Source organism: Halichoerus grypus, chromosome 1 (genome assembly GCF_964656455.1).
Source record: "Halichoerus grypus chromosome 1, mHalGry1.hap1.1, whole genome shotgun sequence".
Classification (NCBI taxonomy): domain Eukaryota; kingdom Metazoa; phylum Chordata; class Mammalia; order Carnivora; family Phocidae; genus Halichoerus; species Halichoerus grypus.
The window spans coordinates 94,410,413-94,433,488 of record NC_135712.1 but is presented as its reverse complement, the minus strand read 5'-3'; the positions used below and the strand labels follow the sequence as shown (position 1 = coordinate 94,433,488).

Below are 23,076 nucleotides of genomic sequence, written 5' to 3'. Positions count from 1 at the left end.
CCAATAAACATATGAAAAAATTATTCATGCTTAACAGTAAACAAAGAAATGAAAATTTAAATAGGGTACTTTTCTACTACTAGATAAGCACAGATTAAAAAGAATTATAACGTCCAGGGTTCATAAGAGGGAAAAGCTACTTGCAAACACGAGGAACAACTTTCAAGAAGCGGTTTGAAAATATATATCAAAAAATTTTCAAACATAAATTTCCTTTGACCAGGCAATTTCACTGTTAGGAATTAATCCTGCGGAAACAATCAGACAAATACAAGTATAGGTTTAGTAGTAAAAAAAAAAGGGGGGGGAATAAAAACCTAAGTTGTTTCAAAAGGAGAAGTGGTTAAATAAATTAGAATATAACCATACAAATGAACTATGATGTAAATCATTAAAAATAATACAAATAACTATTTATTGGTATTGAAAGACTATGGTTTATTTTAAGTTAAAATGAGATTGAAAACATCATAGCATGATTTCATTTTGGAACAAATTGGGAATGACTACACAATGTCTGGATGATATGCACCAAAGAACCATTATCTCTGAGTAATGAGCTCACAGATGATTTTTTTCTTTCTTCTGTAGAACTTCCTATAGTCTGCACGTGTTAGTTTGCTTTCAATCAATGAACACACATTACTTATAAAATCAGTTAAAAAACCTATTACTATACGTTTATTACTATATTGGAAAAAAATCCTTAGAAAAACTTAGACATTGGTTTGGTGAATTTGTAAGAAGTTTGAAACAGCAAGGTGCAGTGAAAACACAGCTTAAGAAAATATGATCTATGATTATCTCCATTATCTTAATAATAGGAAAGAAAAATACGTAACAATAAGCTACCAGAGTGCATGCAGGTGATGTCTCTATGCTGCTAATATAACTGGGTGAAAATTAAAAACATTTTTAAAAAAGCATTCAAATGATTGACTTCATAACATAAATACCCTTGCTTTTAGGAGAAAAAACAAATCTTTCTCACCCCTTTTTCCCATGAACAAGCCAATAAGCTGACAGCCAAATCATTTTTTTCTACATATTTTAAGTGATCATATTCTCATTATTGATTTTTCAGTCCTATATTTAGCCTACAATTCATATAATGAGATATCTTTCTAAAGGGCTTTTTTGTGAATAGGGCTTCTGTGCAGCTGAAGGTCTCCGTGTGTAGTGAGAACTTTCCCATTACTGTGGACCTGGGAAAGAATACTGGGTTTCCTACTCTAAGCTGCGAGCCATTCTTTATTTCTGACCCTGTTCAAATTTCATCCATGACTTTTAAAATTATCAGTATTGAGTATCTCCCATGAACCTAGTACTAGATGAGACCTCAAAACAAACTGCAAAATAAATATTATCCTCAAAAGATGGCAAACGGGGTCCCAGAGGCTCAGCTCACTGGCCTGAACGGCAGAGGAACGAGCAGTAAACCCTGCACTCTCTAAACCCGACAGCGCTGCATCTTTATTTTTTTCCTTTTTCTTTCCTTTTTTTTTTTTCTTTTCTTAGCATGGAAGAAGCCCTTTTTCCCAATTGCTTGCTTTTTTTTTTTTCGTCACAGCATTTCCTCAGCCACTTGAAGCCCATCTTCCTCTTACCACCGAAGCGGCCGTAAGATGCCTTTGAAAATTAACATTCCAATGTTTTGCCATTTTTCTCCCTGCCTATACTTGGAATTGAGAGTTAGGCCGTGGTGGTGGGTGCAAGGCAAAGCAGCTCAGTGGTCCAGTCAGAGCCCCTGCTCCGGCTTACCACCAATGGCCTGAATCGCTCTGAGGTAATTGCCCACTTGTTGTACTTTATGGTTTTCGTGGGTGAAATCGTAACAGGCGTGCCTGCCACCCTTGCTGGGTGGTTACAACTCCACCTTCCCTTAAGAATGCAAGTTATCCTTCTTAGAAAAAGAAAAAAAGCTGTGTCATGGAGATGTAAAAGCATTTTGAAAAGGAAATTAAGTGCCTCTGTTTTATCCATCACGTCTGAAAGTAAGTCTTTAGCAGCCAATCAAATTGTGTTTGATAGCCAGAGCTTTTAAATATCCTCAGTGGTGTGGCTCGGGAGATGGCTTAGAAGCAAGGCATTGGAATTCTGGTTGCAACCCAGAGAAAGCATTGCCATAAATGATGAGTATATGCACTGGTCATTTCCAGTCTTCTTTCTGGCTACTTTTGGGAAAATGAATGACCTCACCCTGTCCTGGCCTTGGCTCTCTTTGGTGAAGAAGTTTCTAGAAGTTCTGAGATTTCCAGATTCTTACTGCAATTTCTCCGGGTCCCCCCTCTTTCCTATTGCCCGAATACCACTCTCTTTCCATTCCCGGGGCTTTTGTTTGTGGATGCTTTGAAATAATATGTTGAAAACAAGAAAATAAATTTGAACTTTAAAAAAATCCAAAGGGAACCAAATAGCAAAAACATTCAAACGGCAAATGGGCAGGAAGGTAGAGAAGGGAGGGGCAGGGGGTGGGAGGGGGAGATTAGAAACACAGGTACTTCCTTTACCACTGGCTCACCAGGGCTCTGGGTGAGTCACCGAACATTAATCCTGTCTGAAAAAGGAGATGCAAGAACACTTCCTTGAAGAAATTCTATGTAAGCAGATACAGTAATATACAAAACCTCTTTGAAAGATGTTCGTATAAAAGCTCCAAGTATTATTTTTATCTTTCAGCTTGCTTAGCCTTCACATTTCAAGAATCATGGAGATGTATGGTGTTGACATTAAAACAAGGGGAATGTTGTTACTAATTTTACCCTCTTTATGTTTAGAAAATGGCTTTTTTAGTAGAGTTAAGAAGTTATATGGCAATATGAGCCTGCTCAACTTAATTAAAATGAAGTGTCAGATTCCAGTTCTACAAAGTACCTAGCATGTGTTGGGTGCTCCTAGAAACTTAATGAGTATAGGGTAATGGAAACTAAATGAATGTAAGACCCTGGCAAGAATTAAGACAATTGTAGAAACAAAAGAATGAAAATTAATGGGCTCTAAGTTAGTTGTAGCAGATTAAGACACTGAAACCAGTCGTGAGTCCTTTCTGGTGAGTGGACTTAGTTAGATAAACTCAATGCTTGGTCTTTCATCTATCTGCCCAACAACAAGGGTATCGAGGGGCTATGCCACACGAGGGCAATGGCCCACTGAGAATAAGATGAAGTCCCTTTTCTCTCGAAGCACAGATTCCAGTAGAGGAAGACAAAAAATAAACTAGTAAGTCAATGAAGCAACTAGATAATATTAAAGAGTAGTGAGTGCTGTGCAGGAAATAAAACAGATGGTTGAAGGAGAATCACTCCAAGAATTCTGTAGATCAGGAGGCCCAGGAAGAGTTGTCTGAGTTAAGTGACATGATGGGTCAGCTGAGACCTAAAGGTTGAATGAGAGAGAGTCAGGAGTGTGATAAGGCAGGAAACCAGTCTTTCAAGAAGAGGGAACAGCCCATTCAGAGGCTTCAAGGCAGAATTAGGAAGAAAACTATTGCACATAGGATGCAGTGTACAAAGAGAAGGACAGTGGTAACAGTTGAGGTCAGGCAAGTGGGACAGCCCGGATCATGTCAGGCTTTTGACGTCACAGAAGGGAGTGTGAAAGTTGATCAGAGTGCAGTGGGAAGTCCCTGGAGGATCCTAGCAAGAGAGAGAAACAATCTTATTTACATTCATTTTTTGAAAGAAAATCCAGGCTCCTCTGTGAGGAAGTGAAGGTAAGGGAGTGAGAATGAAAGGCAAGAGATGAGTTAGGAAGCTGTCTACGTCAGCGTACAAGCTTAGACAAGTTTATGTCAGGAGCTGTGTGAGTCAGGTGAGCAAAGAAAGTGCCATGGACGAGATTCGCCATGCGATATTGGGTAGGACTGGAGCCTTGTGTGGTCTTTGAAAGTGTTCCTTTGAAAAACAATCATGTCTCACCAACTGAACTTGGCGGTGACAGTCAGAATTAAAGTACAAAACAGAGGAGCCCGGCTCTATGCTGGAAAAAACCACTTTTGCTTTGAATTCCTTCCGGTTCTCTTCTCCAGCTTAGGAACATTGTACCAGAACTTGGAATGTGTGTAACACTCTGCCTTCAGTTTCCTCACTATGACCCCTTGGATTCTCAGTCTCCCCAACCATTGCAGGCAAAGAAGAGGAAGGTAGGGTCGATAAGTTTCTCGTGTTAACAAGGAAAATGAGAGGTAGGACTGCTTACAGAACACAGGTACGTCGTCTGGGTTTCAAGGCTGTAATCAGAACCACATTGCCTTGTAACAGGAAATCTGCGCTTCTAAGAACTGCAAAGTGGAGACTTACCAACTGACCTAATCATGCAAAGAAAATGTCAAACTGCAGTAACAGATTTTTATACTCTGGTCTGCCTACAGAGCAGAGGTTGGGGCCCCTGCCCAACATAGATCACGAAGCACACATATCCAGGCCCCATGTTTCGGTAAAGAGTTTTGCTTAAATGTGCCAGATATTGTTAAAAATACAAAGAACCCTGTTCATAAACACCCAGCTTTCGACTGATCCAAAAGCACATGTTTATTTGTGTGGTCAGTGGCCTACATATTTTACGAATCATGTAAATAATAAAGTCAAACTACTTTATTTGGTAAGAGTGAAATTGATGGCCCAATAATCAGACACATTTGTGGGGCCGCTGTATCAGGACATATGCTATTGATGAGAAATAGTGACTGCATACATGTGAGAGAATTTACAAAAACATACTTCAAAATTTACAACTTGCCTTTGGGGAAAGAAGGGCCTTTCCTTTCTTTGCTTCAGGAACACAATTAGAAAATAGAAATTAGAAAAAAATATATAATGGCTATTCATTAGCCATATCTCCAAGTAAAAAGATACACAACGATTTAAAATCTGGAGTAGAAAAGAATTTTTCTAAGCATTAAATATAATCAGAATAATTGAATGATTTCTTAGGTCTCCGGGAAAGAAAGTAGGTAAATCTGCTTCCGAGAATGTGGAAGTAGCTATCCCTCCCCCTACTTGAACCCTAACCTGAAAGAAAATCAGAGTTGAAAACGTCTTCAGTCTCACTGAATAAAGGGCCCAATCATAATTAGTTTTCTGAATATGTAAATGTTTCCTTGAAATGCTTTCACATTTGTTTTAGACCAATAGGTGATTCTTTTTGAAACCAAATGTTTGACCAAATAACCATTTTTTTGTGTGTCCCAGCTCTTCTGTCTGTAGAAACCGGTAACCTCAGAACACTGCTCGCCTCAGAGAGTGGAGTCCAATCTACAGTTATCAGCCATTGTCAGGCAATTTTTAAAAAGTGCTAATAGAAAAATTTAACATTCATTTTTTTTATTTATATATTTATATATATATATATGCATGTATAGTCTGTTTTTACATATTTACTTTTCTCAGATCCAGCCTGAGATACATTGAAATTAGCATCTAAATAGCTCAAACTCATTTTCCGATTTCTGGCAGAGCCTAGCTGGTCATTTGCCGATCTCCGCGCCTGTCTGAAAGGCAGACTCCCCACTTTCGTGCTCCCGAGTTGACATCTCCTTTGATCAGAGCACACTTTCTCTCCGATCCTGCATGATAGCTCACTGCAGAGCTCACCAGACCTCTGCTGCAGAGAGATGAAAGCTGGTCGAGGAGACGAAACCTCCTGGATCTTCCTGGCCCGTGTGCAAAATGGAAGTGAGTTTTTCATGTGATAGTAAACGCACAGGGCAGCTTCTGTAGATCTCACTCGCAGCACACTCTCTCCATAAACTGCCGGAGACGGAGCTGACAGAGAACCCCCAGGACTGAGAAATACCGAAGGTCAGAAAGCCTGGACATGGTAAAAAAGAAAAAAAGAAGTCCGGGTCGTTCCTTGGTGCCGTGCACATATTATCTAAATAAGCTAGTTAATGCAGAGCCAGTCGATAACAAGATGGTCAAACGAGAAATGCGACGGGCTCAGTGATGGCGGCGTCAAACCCGCATCCGCCAACTGGCCCTGCTTCTACTGCCAAGTCAGGTGTGACATTATGGCTTTTGTCTGTGAACTGCAACTTGGAGGAGGGCGGTTGGCATTGTTTTAAATTGTAATTTTATGGGACAGCTGATTAATGGAAGTCACAGACCGGATGAAATGTTTGGCTTTTGATTTGAATCAACTGCACAGAGATTCTTTGGGGGTATCAGAACTAATAACAAGTAAAAGCAGGAAACAATACCTGTGATAATTAAAAAGAAAAAAAGAAAAAGAAAATTGCAACTTCAGGTGTTCAGGTGTGTATTTACAGAGTTCTAACTCTGCTTATTTGCAATCATGTGAGTGAACATAGCTCAGCATAAAACGAAGCCAATATTCGAGCTTTAGCTAGCAAAGTGAATTAAGAAATCTAGCTAAATCCTGATTAGAAATAAAAAAATCTTGATTAGAAATAATCACTACTTAAAATACTATAATTCATTTCAGCATTCAACGATATAAATTATTCTAATCTGTTCGATATCTTTTAAAAGCCTCAAAGTATACTGTTTATAACCTCATGACTTCAATAGGGTCAAACATATACTCTGGTAGGAAGAGAGATTAACGTACAAATCTGAAATTTATCATTGAGTTATATGAGAAAAGAAGCTAGTTCTTTCCTGAAAGTTAAAGATGAACAATGTTTGTTTGTTTTTCTCCAGTTAATTATAGGGTCAGCATTATCTTCACTTAATGAAAATATTTAACATAAATTATCCTAAAATATTAACACAAAACTTACTTTCACATATGTATTGTTTAATCTATGATATTACAAAGTTATTTCCATAAAGCATTTAGCTCACTATGATCCATTATTTTATTTGAGATATTTGGGTGATTTAGGTTCATTTATCCCTAGATCCAGTAGATATGTTTATAAATATTATCTTTATGTGAGTTGAGGAAGCTAGAATATGAGTTCTTGCCATGAAAAGGGGGCTGGAGTAAAACCAATCTCAATAAATTGAGGATGAATGGTTCTACTTACATAGTTATCAGTTGTCTTCTTTCCAAATGAGATCTAAAGGAATAGCCTGTTTTACTTCAATGTTTATCCTCAAACAGTTTTGATTACTTTCCTTTTTCCATTGCTACATTCACACTTCTAATTTAGGTATTAAGAAAAATAAATGATTTGCTTCTACATCATTGTTCAATCTTAGAACTGTGAATGACCCGCCTGGATAATGAGTGGTTTTTCCATTATTGCCAAGCATCGCCAACGACCCTTACCCTAAACCTATGTCAAGATAAGGGGCATTTGTGAAATAAACAATAAACAGGAACAATAACTTGTCTTATTTTTACATTTATTTTGTGAAAGGGGAACTTACTTGCCTAAAAGATGTGGCCAAGGTTTGGATTTACTTTTGAAAATATAAAATCATGTTTTAGACTAGATTTTGCAAGCAGAATGGTGTTTCTTACTACTGAGTCATACTGTCTGGGAGAACTAGAAAGGATTCTTTATATTTGCTGTTTGTGTGTTCGAGTTTTCTAAATTTTCTTTCCCAAACCAATGGAAACATACAAATGTTGCATTGTAAATGCACACAATGGTGTGAGCTAACCTGAAATAATATGACTGTTGTTGACTGTGACTTAAAAAAAAAAAAAATTTCCCCCAGCAGCTGCTTCTGACTTGAGTTTTGAAACATTATTTCCATACACATCCATGAATTATTTAGAATTCCTTAGTTTGTAATTCTCCTCTTCTCCTGCTAGCCGTAATGCTGATTTTGAACCATTGTCCTGAGAAAGATAAAGCACATACAAGCCTGAACTTCACATAAACCTCTTATTTATATAGAGTTCTCTATTGCTTTTACTTTTCAGATTAACTTAGTTGTTCAGTAAGGCGAATACATAGTTCATTCAAGTTTTAATGTAAACCAATAATGTAAAATGAGAGTTTAGGTAGGTATAGTATCTATAAATATAAATAAAGAGTAAAGAATAATTTTGCATTGTAAGAATTGTACGTGGAAACAAAAAAGTCTCTAGCTTTTACATAATTAAGAGTCATTAAGGATGATCCAACTTTCTAAAGTTTCCTCACCCATATTTTTCAGGTTAATAAAAGTTTTACTCTAGTATCTTTTTAAAAATATACAAACACCTAATTTAGAAAAGCATTTTTTATTGATATGTGACAGTCTTGATTTCTTCAGCAAAAAGCATTAAAATATTGCTTTCTATCTATAGAAAAAATAACAAACTGAAAAACTGACCAACTGTCAAATATTTCCAACAGGGTGATCACATAGAGTCTATATATGTTGTAGACGAGCTACTTGGAAGGGGAAGGCAACGCCATTTGCATGGAACGACATGAAGAAGCATGTCACAGAATCTGTCTTTCCAGATCAAACCTAGCTCTCTTTGCTTTCTCTTTTTACTCTTGCCCTTTCTGCTCTCCTCTCTTTTCTTGGTCTTTTCTTTCCATAAATTTCTTCATGTCCCAGTGAAGTTCCGGTCTCCTCACTGTTCAACTCAAACAGAGCATCTAGGACAAAGCCGGCTTTCCATTTGACTTGAATTTTCATTCAGATGATTTGCATCCTATAGACACAACACAATTTTTCAAAATAAGATCTGGCAACATTCAACGGTGGGGTTCAACTGCAGATGCCAAAAATGCGAGGTGCTGTGATGGAGTTTTATAGTGTCTAGTGGAAAAACTTGTAAGTGGAATTCTTTCTCCATCAACTTTCTTACATTAAACGGATCAATTTTTAAAAATAAACTCAGGTTTATGGAAGAATCATCAAACACCAAGGCTTGGTTCCTTAGGGCAAAGCGTCTCAGTTAAGACACATTTTTACAATTTGCTTCTATTCCAAACGTTTGATCATTTTACTATGTTTGAGGGAGTTAAAACTTCTCTTCTGATGCTTCTTGCATTCTCCAATAAATGTTGTTTATAAAAACTGTAAACAAATCTGACTGAATACATAAAATTACCATCTAGGAATATAGCCGAAAATAATCATTTTCAAGAGTATTTAAATAAAATGTAAGGTATTACAGATTCTTAGTAGAAAACATGTTTTAGAAATCTGTCCTGATAGTCCAGTTATGAAAAAATATTCTAGATATATTTTAATAACACACCAGATTTCTCAATGACAGAAGTTAATAATATATAATAACATAAAATATATTAAAACATTATTAAAAATATGCAGATTTTATTTTAAAATTTTATTAAATTTTAATTTGCATTATATTTTTTAAGTCAGCAAATTTTAAGGAGTTCCACGATATTTTGATAATGTTCTTAGCAGCAATGTCTGCAATAGCCAAACTGTGGAAAGAGCCGAGATGCCCTTCAACAGATGAATGGATAAAGAAGATGTGGTCCATATATACAATGGAATATTACTCAGCCATCAGAAAAGATGAATACCCAACTTTTACATCAACATGGATGGGACTGGAGGAGATTATGCTAAGCGAAATAAGTCAAGCAGAGAAAGTCAATTATCATATGGTTTCACTTATTTGTGGAACATAAGGAATAACATGGAGGACATTAGGAGAAGGAAGGGAAAAATGGGCGGGGGGAATTGGAGGGAGAGATGAACCATGAGAGACTATGGACCTGAGAAACAAACAGGGTTCTAGAGGGGAGGGGGGAGGGGGGATTGGTTAGCCCGGTGATGGGTATTAAGGAGGGCACGTACTGCATGGAGCACTGGGTGTTATACGAAAACAATGGATCGTGGATCACTACATCAAAAACCAATGATGTATTGTATGGTGACTAACATAATATAATAAAATTAAAAACTACAAAAAAAAAAAAAGAAAATGAGTATTGACATTAACATAAATATGAATTATTTAAAAGGACATGGGCTTCCCTGATGGTTTTAAAAAGCATTTTAAGAACGTTCCTAACTTAATAGTTTAGTGTTATCAATAGTATTAAAATAATTTAAATTGAAACTTAAACTAAAACATTAACATTGTTAGCTATTTTAGTAATTTAATTTAATTTAGTAACAATTTTAATTTGCTAAGTCAAAAATATTCATTTGTAAAAAAATGGTTAGTTCTTTCCATTGTGGAATGAAATAATATGATATTTTTAGGGAAATAATATTAGTGTTTTTTCTTAATAACATAGACTGGTGTGTATCCCCTCCTCATTCCATGGTGTGAGCACAAACAGGAAGCATAAAATATATTTTTCTAAACCAGTTTGAAATCTTTTTTCAAAAGCTGGAGCATATTTTGCATGTATGACTCTCAACTGTTTGTTTGTTTTGTTTTTTGTTTTTGGACAGGATATAGTACTAACTTCCTACAATTTTAACTCATTTGAAAAATATACTTATTCCAAAAACCTCAATGGCAAAAGATAAAACCAAGAATTATTGACACATTTAAGAAGGAAATTTGAAAATTGTAAATGCTTTTTGCAAGGAAGTTTTGCTTTTTCCCCAAATGCCTTTGCAAATAACGTAGAGCTCATGATAAACAAAATATGTCTCCCAATAAAGATCACATATTAAATAGGTAAAATAACCCAATGTGCAATATTCTCCATCTTTTCTAAATTATTTGGAAATACTTTCCAATGTCAAGTAATAGCTCATTCATTTATAACTTTATAATGTTTAGAAAATGATAATGCACTTTTAGCCAAGAAATTCCTTAAGTAAAATTATATGACTTGTGACTAACACTTGTGCTTTTGTGTTTAAAGGAAAAAATACAGTTACGTACATTGTTGGGATGTATTTATAGAGCATTTTTATTGTTAAGTTATGCTTTTAGAGCTTTAGGAACATTTGAGAACAATAATCAGTAGTGTGTAATGGTATTGTTAGTGGAGTCCTTTCTATTGAATTTTCAAGATGTTGTAAAATGAGATTATGTGAGTAGCACCTCTGGACACTTTTTCCCATCATTGTGTTGGTATCAATCGCTGACTTCCACCATTTCTCCGGGTATTAAATAGAAGCACTGTTTCCCACTGCCTTGATTGGAGGGTTTATAATACATGACAGAACTGATAACCCTACTGAGATTAAGCATTGTAACATTATGAAAGCTACATGAAACCTACAGCTCCAGAGAGTGTCTCTAAGAGACGTGAGAAGGTTTAAGACAGACCCGACAAGGTGTACTTTCATTTCTTATTTTAACAAAGAACTTCTCCCCCGAAGCCAATCTGACCCAGAAAGATAGTGAGCAAGCCTGCATTTCCTTTAGCTTCAGCCACCCCGTCCAGCAGCCATTCTACTGGAAGAGGCAACCTTTGCCAGATGCGGATGCTAATGCCTCTCTATAGAAAGCATGGCACACGATCACTTACTGCATGCAGACAGATTGCCAGCACACACCGGATCAGTTTGCAATTGGCAGGACTCAGCATGGCTGGAAATTGAACTATGTATGAAAAAGGGTGTCTATTTCTGGCTCTGCCCCTGCAGTCATCTATAACTATGGAAAAAAGCTTCTCACATTTGCTTCTTAGTTTCCCACACACACAAAAAGAAAATGAAATTTAACAATCAATCATTGACTCTCCTTTATAAGGACCTGTGGAGATCAGATATTAAAGGATCATAGTCTGATAGAACTGAGGGTGGCATATCAGTTCGTGAGGCCTGGCTGCAGGGACCAATAGAGCTACACCCAATGGCTGGAATTTTAAGGATTTTTAAGAATCTTTAATCAACGGCAGCCACTCATGACCAGAAGTACAGAAACGTCATTCCCTCTCCTCTCCACTCCTTGGACTAATCTTAAGAAGGCAGCTGGCTATCTCAAAGTAACCCTGGAGAGGGTCTGGTCAGCAGTGAACTGCTACCCTTAACTGAATTGTTTTTTTATATCTTTCCACCTCTCATTTACTGTCCTTCCTCATATTTTCCCTCTTCCAAATTCAGCCAGTCCACCCGGTGTTTGCACAGACTGAGCAGTTTAGCCCCCCTCCAGCTTCCATGAATGGCTGCATGGATTCTGGCTCAGGAATCCTCTTTCCTCTCTCAAAACATGTAACATTTCATTTTGATAGGGAGGTATCAGCAGACCCACTGGAAAGACAAAAGCTAAGGACTGAGTAGCTGGTGACAACTAAATGTCATTACCTGCCATATGACATACAAGGGTACTTTTATTTTACCAATCAACAGTGTCTTAATCCAAAGGAATTATTTTCTCCTGGTATTTTTTCTAGAGACTTACTTTGGCTAAAACACAACAAAACAAAAAAACAAAACTCAAATCCAGAAATTTTCCAAAAAGGGATTTAGTTAACTGCAACGTTACAATGGCTAGTGATAGCCTTATGTTACTCTGAGCTTGTCGAATCATACATGAAGTGTTCTGTTGAATTCTGGGCCCTTCATTCTAAAAGGATTGGCAAATCATAAGGTATTCAGATGAGTATGAAAGAATAGAGGAGAGGTCTGAAAATCAAATTGTGTTAGAACAATTAGAGTAACTGTGGACGTTTTGTGACAAGAAGACTTGGAGAGGATGCACCCTCTAAAACCCAATGAAGTCTTCATGTGATGCTCTGAACAGGGAAAGTTTAGAGTGAGGGTTGACAGTTCACATTTAGCGTGTTGTTTGACAACTTTTCACAAGCCGACCCTGACTTTCAGGAAATTAAGTGAAACTGGCAGATTACCAATCTGAAGATCCACAAGCTAAAAAAGAAACTCTTGAGGGATGCCATCTCGATAGTGACACTGTAAAGTCCAGAAGGCCTCATATACTGGAAGCCATTTTGGGGGGCCAGGGTCCCAACAGGTCTCTGGGTTTAAGGGAGGAATTAGACTCGCTCAGCATGGCTCCCAGGGACCATAGAAGTTGCAGGAAGAAAGATACAGTTCCATGTATAGAAAAAAATTATTTCCACTGGATCTGTTAAAAATGAGAACATTCTTCTTTATGAGAGTATTGGAGACAGGCATCAAATGATTGCAATGAACAAAATTCTACTCTAGCATATTTGTTAAAAAGTAGATTCTTGAAAGAAAAAAGAATAAGGAGTCACTGATAGAACTCAACTGCAGACAATGCAGTTAGTCTTCCTGGAAAACAAAATAACGTCAGATATCTCCTCTCTCGGCCTCTTTCTTTCCAGAACCACGCAGTCTCTTCCCTCTCTTTCTCTCTTTAAATTCCCTACATTCTTCTCTGTGCAGAATGGATTGATCCTTGACATTTCTGGTTTCTGTGACTCCATCATTTCAACTTGCTTGCAGCCCTAGCTTGCCACAGCAACTGCTCTATGAACATCCCAGTGTTTCCTTAGCATTCCGGAATCCAACAGCATCTCTGTCATTTTGGGGTCTTATACTTCAAATTCTTCTAACAAGATTTTGTTGGAGCCTTGGGGCACTTGGGTGGCTCAGTCAGTTAAGTATCTGCCTTCAGCTCAGGTCATGATCCCAGGGTCCTGGGATGGAGCCCCGTGTGGGGTTCCCTGCTCAGCGGGAAGCCTGCTTCTCCCTCTCTCTACCCCTCCCCGCTGCCTGTGTGCTCACGCTCTCACTCTCCCACTCTCTCACTCTCTCTCTCTCAAATAAATAAATAATCTTAAAAAAAAAAAAAAAGATTTTGTTGGAGCCTCTTGAGTCCAGTTTCTCAAACCTAATCCAATTTGTTGTGCCAAGTGCATTGGTTCTACCAGTTACCAGTATAGTCGAGGCTTTTAGCCAAGTGCTGGGACAGGCAGAGAATTCTTTCAGAAGGGAGTATAGATGATCAGCAGTATTTCTAGGGCATGATAGTGAGCTTCCTCCTGCTAGAAGTGGAACAGAGACTGAATAATCATCCCCCGGCACTTCTGTAGGAATATGTACATTGGGAAGATTACCTAAAAAATCCTTCCAACTTTTAAGTTTTCCTCTTATAAACTTCAACATAAGTAGCAGATTTGGGAGGGAAATTTGTGTGCATTCTTGGATCACAGCGATTAGATGACTGACTGCTCTCCCCTTTATCCGGCTTCGTATTCTCATCTTACTATGTATGCCCACCATTTAGCCATTCAGCCATTTGTGACGACACTTTTTCTTTCAACTCCCAAATCTAATCCATCAACAGGTCCCAGCAATTCTATCTCCCAAATAACCCATTGTTCCAGAGACTATTCATGCCACCCTAGTCCAAGTCACCATTATCTCTCACCTGAAATATTTCAAATGTCTCCTAACTTGTCTCCCAAGGTCATATTAACCCCATTTTCCACCCTGCAGCTGAAGCAACTCTTCCAACCAATTCTGATCATGTCATCTCATGTTTAAAGCAAGACTTTTCAGGCTCCAAGTTCAAAATCAAACAGCCTTCAAGAATCTACATAGTCTGAGTCTTATTAATCTCTCTGGCCTCATCATATACTACTTTGCTACTTGTTCTCAGAGCTCCAGTCATATAGTTTACTTTTAGAAAGTGGGAATATACCAAGTTTTCTATCGCCTCAAGACTTTTGAATTTGCTACTTCCCATACCAGGAACACTTTGTTCTACCACCCTTAGGCTAGATAACTTCAACTCCAGCCTTCACATTTGAAATTAAATATTATGTCTTCAGGGTGGTCACCCTAAATGCTGAATGGCACACCGTTACTGCTCTCTTGTAACATTCGACTCGTGCAATGTCTGGCTTTCCCTCAGAGTATAAGGGACACCAACTAATACTGTCCCGGCAATGCTTGACATTCACTATAACTCAATAAACACTTATGGAGGGTATGAATTAATGGTAAGCTTAGATCTCATACCAGGCATCCTGAAGATGTGAAATTCTCATTGTCTTACATTTTCAGAGATGAAAACTTCACACTTCTTAAAATCTATGACCGTGATTAGGGAAAGCAAGACACTTGGTGAAAACTTCTAAAATCAAGAGCATGTTTTTAAAAGTGTTAGATTGGGCACCTGGGTGGCTCAGTTGGTTAAGTGACTGCCTTCGGCTCAGGTCATGATCCTGGAGTCCCGGGATCGAGTCCCGCATCGGGCTCCCTGCTCGGCAGGGAGTCTGCTTCTCCCTCTGACCCTCCTCCCTCTCATGCTCTCTGTCTCTCATTGTCTCTCTCAAATAAATAAATAAAATCTTTAAAAAAAATAAAATAAAATAAAATAAAAGTGTTAGATTATTTCTTCACTGAAGGGAAAAACAGTAAAAATTTTATGTGGGTTATGTTCATGGCGTTTACATTCTAGTAATATAAATACACAAAAATAGACAAAGAATGAAAACACTGAAGTGTTTACCCAAACTTGGCCAAATTTTGTAAGATTTCAAAACTTCAGAAGTTGGAGCAGTGTGAAGAAGAAGAGACAAGGATGACCCCCAGACTGACCAAAGCCCAGCGTCCAGTGCCTCCATCCTGCCAACTGCAGCCACCATACCCAAGAGAAAGGCTGAGGTGAAGGACGCCACAGGTGAAGCCAAGGTGAAGGATGAGCTGCAGAGAAGATCTGCAAGGTTATCTGCTAAACCTGCTCCTCCAAAGCCAGAGCCCAAGCCTAAAAAGGCCCTTGCAAAGAAGGGAGAGAAGGTACCCAAAGGGGAAAAGGGGAAAGCTGATGCTGGCAAGGATGGGAAGAACCCTGTAGAAAACAGAGATGCCAAAACAGACCAGGCATAGAAAGCTGAAGGGGCTGGAGATGCCAAGAGAAGTCTGCGCATTTTTGATAACTGTGTATTTCTGGTGACTGTACAATTTGAAATATTATTTTTTTATCAAGTTTTATAAAAATGCAGAATTGTATTTTACTTTTTTAAAGCTATGTCGTTAGCACACAGAACAGTTCATTGTTGTTTTGGGGGAAGGACAGATGTCACTAATAGAATATTCCAGAAGCTAGTGGGGGAAAAACACCTTTCCCTTCTAATTTTGAGAAACTTCCTCTTAGTTCTCAGAAAGAGGGATTCGTGGATGTTGACACATTAGCCACAATGGCACAAATGCTTTGTAGTGTGGAAAAACTAAAATTTCTTTTTTATTTCCCCTTCTCCTTCTCTGCCTTCAGCATAGACTTGACTCCCTTAAACCCAGAGACCTGTTGGGACCCTGACCCCCCAAAATGACTTCCAGTATGTCAGACAATCTGGACTTTACAATGTCACCATGGAGATGGTATCCCTCAAGAGTTTCTTTTTTAGCTTGTGGATCTTCAGATTGGTAATTCTGTCAGTTTCATTTAATTTCCTGAAAGTCAGGGATGGCTTGTGAAAAGTTGTTAAACAACATGCTGTGAACTGTCAACCCTCACTCTAAACTTTCCCTGTTCAGAGCATCACATGGAGACTTCATTGGGTTTTAAAGTGGCTTTCTGACTTTGGTAGTCCATTGAAGAAGGTAGTTTGAAAGTTGTTGTATACTGTTAATTATTGTCTGCCCATGTCCTGCCTGAAATACTGTGATTATTTATGAAAAATATCTTTAGTAAAGCTGGATACGGTTTGGCTTGGAAAAACATTTTTTCTGAAGTTGACCTATAAAATAATAGTGTTTTCTCTCCTAGCCACTAATCACCTACAGAAAATCCTAGATGTTGCATAAGTCACAAGAATAAGACTTTGGATAAAGGCTGAAGCACAAGTTGATATAACTTGTTTGTAAATTTGCCATTACAGACGTTTATGTCTAAATAGGTAAATATTATTTGAACTGGGATAACTTAAACATTTCAAAGCAATGGAAAGTCTAAGATTCTCATGTATCACACACCGAATAATTCTACCAAAGTTGTTTACAAGGAATAAGTTAATTTTGGTGACGTTGCCTCTCTTCATTTCCTCGAATGACCAGGGTTTAAGCCAAGGAACAACAACAAAGCTGGGTGGCAGGGAGATCATGGAGAGAACAAGGTGCCTGACAGTCCCCCACATCAGATTGGTCAGGGGAATACGTGAGAATCTAGATGCCAAGAGTTGAAAAGAAACCATGGAAAATGGGGTGATATGATATCCCTTTTAATCTCTTTTGTTTTTATTCCAAGGGATTCTATGTTGGTGCAAGCCGAACAATAGACTCTGCAAGAGCAAAGTTCACAGCACAATAAGTGCTCCAAAATGGATGTTAATGCAAAAGGAAATCAGGCCACTTAGAAAACAGAATGTTGCCTTTTGTCTTAAAATTCAAGCCAAATTTAACTCAGAGAAGACAATTCTGAGCAGAACAGAGTCATATGGCTTCTCACATTGGTTCAATGAGAACCCTCAAATATGTCTAACAAAGGTCATCAATGTAGTATCTGATAACACTAAGATGTTGTCGGTCGACAGATCTTCTGACAATTCATTCATTTATTTGAAAAATATGTTTTGGGTGCCCACTGTACACCAGGCACAGTTTGGGGCACTGAGGATAAGAATAGAATAAAACAAACCCTAACTTTAATCTCATATGGAAGATGAACGAATTTATTAGACAAAGGCATGTCTAATAAATGTCAGATGGACACGACGCTATAAAAGAAAATACAGAGGAGAAAATCTATTTCCTCTTACAATAAGGAGATAAAGAGTGCTGGAAGGTGGTATTTATGATGAGATAGAAAGATATGGCTTGTCTGTTAAGGTGACATTTATGCTAGACAGGAGTGGGTCAGGAGAAGCATGATCAGAGAGGAGCATGGAAAGGTAGCTGGAATTCAGATCAGGAGGCTACTATGGACTATGTTAGGATAGTGTGGTAGCTTTGACAAGAGTAAAAGGGGTGGTGAAAGTAGTCAAATTCTGGAGGAAGAGAGAGAAAGAGAGAGAGACATGATAGGCAGACATTATCTATTTATCATCTATCCAGATTCAAAAATGGAATTTTGGTGCTAGATCACTGCTGTCCAATTGTCCTTGAAGACCTCATCAAGGATGATAAGGAGAACATCAATGATCCCGGACTTGCAGTAGTCATGCAATTGTTAAAATATCCACACTTTTTTTTTTTTTTTTAGATTTTATTTATTTATTAATGAGGGACAGAGAGAAAGAGAGGCAGAGGTAGAGGGAGAAGCAGGCTCCATGCGGAGCAGGGAGCCCGATGCCAGACTCAATCCTGGAACCCTGGGGTCATGACCTAAGCTGAAGACAGACACTTAACTGACTGAGTCACCCAGGCATCCAAAATAATCACTCTTAATAAACTTAAATAAGGTGTTGTTGTGATAGGCAGCCTCTAGGATGGTCCCCAATGATCCTCACCTCCTGATATCCAGGCCCTTATGCAATTCCCTCTCACATTGAATCATGGTGACCCCTATGCCTAAAAGAACACTTCTGTAGTGATGGTGTGTGACTTCTGAGGCCAGGTTATTAATACATTGAAGTTTCCACCTTGTATCTCAAACCCACTCTTCCTGAGGGAAGTCAGCTGCCATGTCTGAGGATACCCAAGCAGTTCTATAGAGAGACCCTTCAGCCTAACCCCACAGCCAGCAATAATTTTCCAGCCATGTGGAAGTGAATATTATAGCTCCAGTCAAACTTTCACTTGAGTGCAGACCTGATTGACATGCAATTGAACCTCATGACGACTCTAAGCCAGAGACCACCCAGCCAAGCCATTCCTGATTTCAAGACCCAAAGAAACTGTGGGAGATAATAAATGTTTGTTGCTGTTGTAAGCCACGAAAAGTCGGTAGTAATTTGTTATGCTTGATAATTTGTTATAATAGATAACTTATACAGATACCAATAGAAAGCAATATAATAAAAAGGTGTTTGAGAAGTACTGAGAAAAAAGTAATTATAAAGACTATCGAATGGTATGGTTATTGATATGAGCAAGAGATGTGAAAAAGAAAAGAAAAGATTCACCAGGTTCATTCACCACTTAAAAACTCAGTGTGGAAATAAATGAGTCTTCCTAGCAACATATAAAGAGATTGTCAGCTCCTGCAGCCAGAAGATGGAAAAGGTGAGGATCAGGCCTAGAACTTAATTATAAGAGTAACAAAGCTCCAAAAAAGATTCAATTTTCAAACATGGATTGTCTGCAATGCCAAGATCAGGATCCTGTTGGGAAGCAGTGGGATGCTAAGACTTGGGATAGGGATTATTAAAGCACCTTAAATCCCAACATCATCTTTAACGCCCACCTGCCATGTTTAAGTCTAATACTTCTCCCTTGCCTGAAAATGATGCAAAGGTTTCTACCTTGTAGGACAACCCATCCCCTCTCAGGATCTACCTCCTGCTATGCCAACAACTAAAGTTGAGCCTCAGTATTATCCAACCAGGGAAGAGCTGGGGTATGCTAAGGGAGGAAAGAGTCTATTTTAAAGGCATGGCAGGACCTAATCAACATGTACCCATAGGTACAAGACGGGATCCTGAGGATGCTGGATTAAGGAAGGTGGAATACAAAATTGGATAAGCCAAAGTATATTAATATGGGAATATTCTACCATTACACAGGACTTAACACCCTGGCACACAACCTTGGGAAATGGAAGTAATATGCTGTGAAGATGGCTATTGGAAATTTGTCGATAGGGCCCATGCTAAGTGAGGTACATTTACCCCCAGGCTATTATGGCAGACAAGGAAGAAGGAATTAAAATGGCCAGGAGAAATGGGCATGTTATTTTGTGGGAAGGCCAGAGGACACTATTTCCCAAGATGATAAGGAATGCACAGGTCAGAGGGGAAACCAGCACTGCTGAGCTCAGTGGTGGCTGTCCTCTCTAGGTCATGCTGATGATAAGAGATACTTCTATAGAACTGTGCTCCCTAATAACAATGGGGATGATAGGAGGCAAAATTATAACAGAAGCAAAGTGGGATTAATTATTATAATGAGCACCAAGGTTATGAGGCAGCTGAGAGTGTATTTAACAGTTATTGAAATGTTTGTTTTTCACCTTTTTCCAAGTGAATGGTGTAGGCTCAGGTTCAGAAACTGGGCAAAGCATGTATCCTAGAGGATGACAATGGACATTAGAAACTCAACTAAGTAGTAGCCCCACTTGTAGTCACTATGCCATATATGGTATTTTTGCTAGAGCAGATTAGTAAAGCCTTAGGTATATTGAATATGACCATTGATCAAGTAAATGCATTCTCTTTTAATTGTATCAGAAAGGAAGATCAGGAACAGTCCACATTCACTTGAGACAGACAATAGTATATATGTATAGTCTTGTCCTCCTCAGGGCTATGTTAACTCCCCTGCTCTCATCAGAGGATTGCCCAAAGGACCTGAGCCATATAAATACTCTGCAGAAAATCACATTAGTCCAACATACTGATGATGTCATGTTAATTAGACAGAACGATCAAGAAGAGGTAAATATGTTGGACATCTTGATGAGCCACATGCATTCCAGGTTGGAGATAAACCTAATGAAGATTCAGAGATCTGCTATATATATTAGTGAAGATTTTGAAGGGTGCCTGGGTGTCTCAGATGTTTAAGTATCCAACTCTTGATTTTGGCTCAGGTTGTGTTAAGGTGGTGAGATCGAGCCCTACATTTGGCTCCACGCTGGGCAAGGAGTCTGCTTGCGATTCTCTCTCCCTCCTCTCTCCTTCTCTCTCTCTCTCAGATAAATAAATAAATCTTAAAAAAAGAAAAAAAAAAGATTTTGAGATGCAGTTATCTGGGACATGTCAGAACTTCCCACCCAATGTAAAGGGACAAATTACTGCATCTAACACCTCTCACCACTAAGAAGGAAACAAAATGCATGGTAGGCCTCTTTGAGTTATGGAGGTAGAATATTCTACATTTGGGAATACTGCTCTGATTCAAATACCAGGATACACAAAAGTTTGACCTCTTTGAATAAATCCGGAGCAGGAAATGGTTCCATAGAAGGTACAAGTTATGATGCAAGTGGCCCTGCTTTTTGGGCCACATGATGCTGCAGACCCTATGGTATGAGAGGTATCTGTGGAAGGTAGAGATGCTATATGAATTTTATGGCAAACCCCAATGGGAATATCACAATGTAGATCCTTGGGGTTCTGGTGCAAAGCAATGCCATTTGCAAATGAGAATTATGTACCTCTAGGATACTAGCTCCTGGAATGCTATTAGGCCATAGTAGATACCTGGTCATGGTATATAAATTGACCAGGTGATCAGAACCGCCTACCACAAACTGGCTCTTCTAGACTCACCAAATCATAAGTTTGGATGGCTCTAGCAGCAGTTTATTATAAGATGGAACTGGTACACCTAGGGTTGTGATGACAAAACAGAAGGGCACCAAAAAACTACATAAGCATGTGGCCTGACCCCCCCATAGTACCCAACACTTGTACAAGCATCTCTTCCTTAGCTCATATCTATGATCACATGGTGATAGGAGGGAAGTCCTTTACAACCCAATGAGGGAGGAGAGAAATTGCTGAAGTAGGTTCATGGAGGGATTGGCTCAAATTGTTTCTACATGCCAAAAATGAATTACAACTATGCTACTGCTTCACTAATGGGAAGTACTGAAAAAGAGTGGTAACAGGAAATTCTCCTATTGAGAGAAGCTCTGAGCAGTGAACTTGGTCACTTTGGTCACCAGATTACCCACTTTGTATGAAAACTTAAGTAGTCCTGATTGGAAAGTATACAGCCTTGTAACTGAATTGATTGGTTATTTTGGAACCTGACAGAGAGAGTTCAGCAAGTCAGGAACAGGGAGGTGTAGGAAAAAGGAACAGGGATGGATTAACATGAGCAGTCATGAAGTATGAAGATCTTTGTATCACATAACATCACTCAGAAGACATTTGCCACAGTAAGGCTCCTAAACAACAAAGTAGAACTATTCAGTCAGTGGACATCACCCCTCCTATCATTGGCAGCCCCAGTTCTTGCACAATAGATTTATGAATGGAATAGCTGATGGGAAGAATGGAGGTTCTGCATGGGACCAAAAGCAGGAGCTCTCCTTCACTGAAGCTGACCTAGCTACTGCCACTCCAAATATCCAAACTGCCATCAGTGGAGACCAATACCAAGTCCTCTCTATGGTACCATGTTTCAAGGAGAACAATTTTGGTGGGAAGTTGATAATACTGTATCTTTTCTACATTTCTACATTGAAGGGGGCAACAATTAATCTTGAGCAGAATCAACAAATATTCTAAGTATGGATTTGCCTTTTTGGCTTGAAGGACTCCACCAGCACCATTAGCTGAGGGTATACAGAGTTTCATCACCAACACGGGATCCCATACATCACATTGGACTAAGGGACACTCTACAGCAAAGCAAGTATGGCACCGGCCACATGACCATGGGATCCACTGGTCATATCACATACTGTACCACCTAGCTGGCCTGATAGAATGATGAAAGAGTATGTGAAGGGGTGAGTTTGGAGATCTACACTGTGAGGGTGGAACACCATCTTCATTCATGCAGTATATAGCCTAAATGTATGATCATTATATGGTGCTCTGTCTTCAATACATAGAATACCTGAGTCCAAGATGCAAGGAGTAGAAATAGGACTGGCCCCACTACCATGACTACAAGTGACTTGGGAAATTTGTGCTTTCCATATCTGTAAGTTTAGAGGCCCTGATTCCCACAGGGAAGTGCTTTCACTAGGGAACTGCTGGTACCTCGTCACTTTGGGCTCGTCATGCCGAGAGACCAGCAGAAAGATAAGAGATGACTTTGCTAGCAGGGATAATTAACCCTGACTATCAGGAAGAGAGAGAGTTGCCATCACACAAAAAGGGCAAAGAAGAATATGTTTGGTACTCATGTGATCCACCTGGGTGTGTCTTGATAACCCTTGCCAACTTTGTTGGTAAGAGAAGTTAAACAGCAGAGACTGAGAAAGGCATGGTGACCAGGAGATCAGAACTCTGAGATGAGGCCTAAGAGATGAGAGTCCGGGTCATTCCCACAAGATAAGTCACCCAGAGCAGCATATGTCCTAGCCGAGGGAATTTAAAGGGGTGATAGAGGTGGGAGATGATGACTTTCAGTGCAGCCTCAATACCAGCTATGGCAGGAGCAGCTGCAGCTCATTGTGCTAACATTCTTCTTTTCAGTTTCTCCAGGAAAACATGTCCATCAGAATCAGGAAGGAGCTACTCCCAGATCTGGGCAATACTATGTAAGGGTGGTCTCTGTGGATGCTGGG

General features: G+C 38.9%; 1 pseudogene; it reads left to right on the top strand.

Moving 5' to 3' along the window:
* Positions 1-3,844: 3,844 nt before the first annotated feature.
* Positions 3,845-15,731, top strand: LOC118552080 (non-histone chromosomal protein HMG-17 pseudogene; annotated as a pseudogene).
* Positions 15,732-23,076: the final 7,345 nt, after the last annotated feature.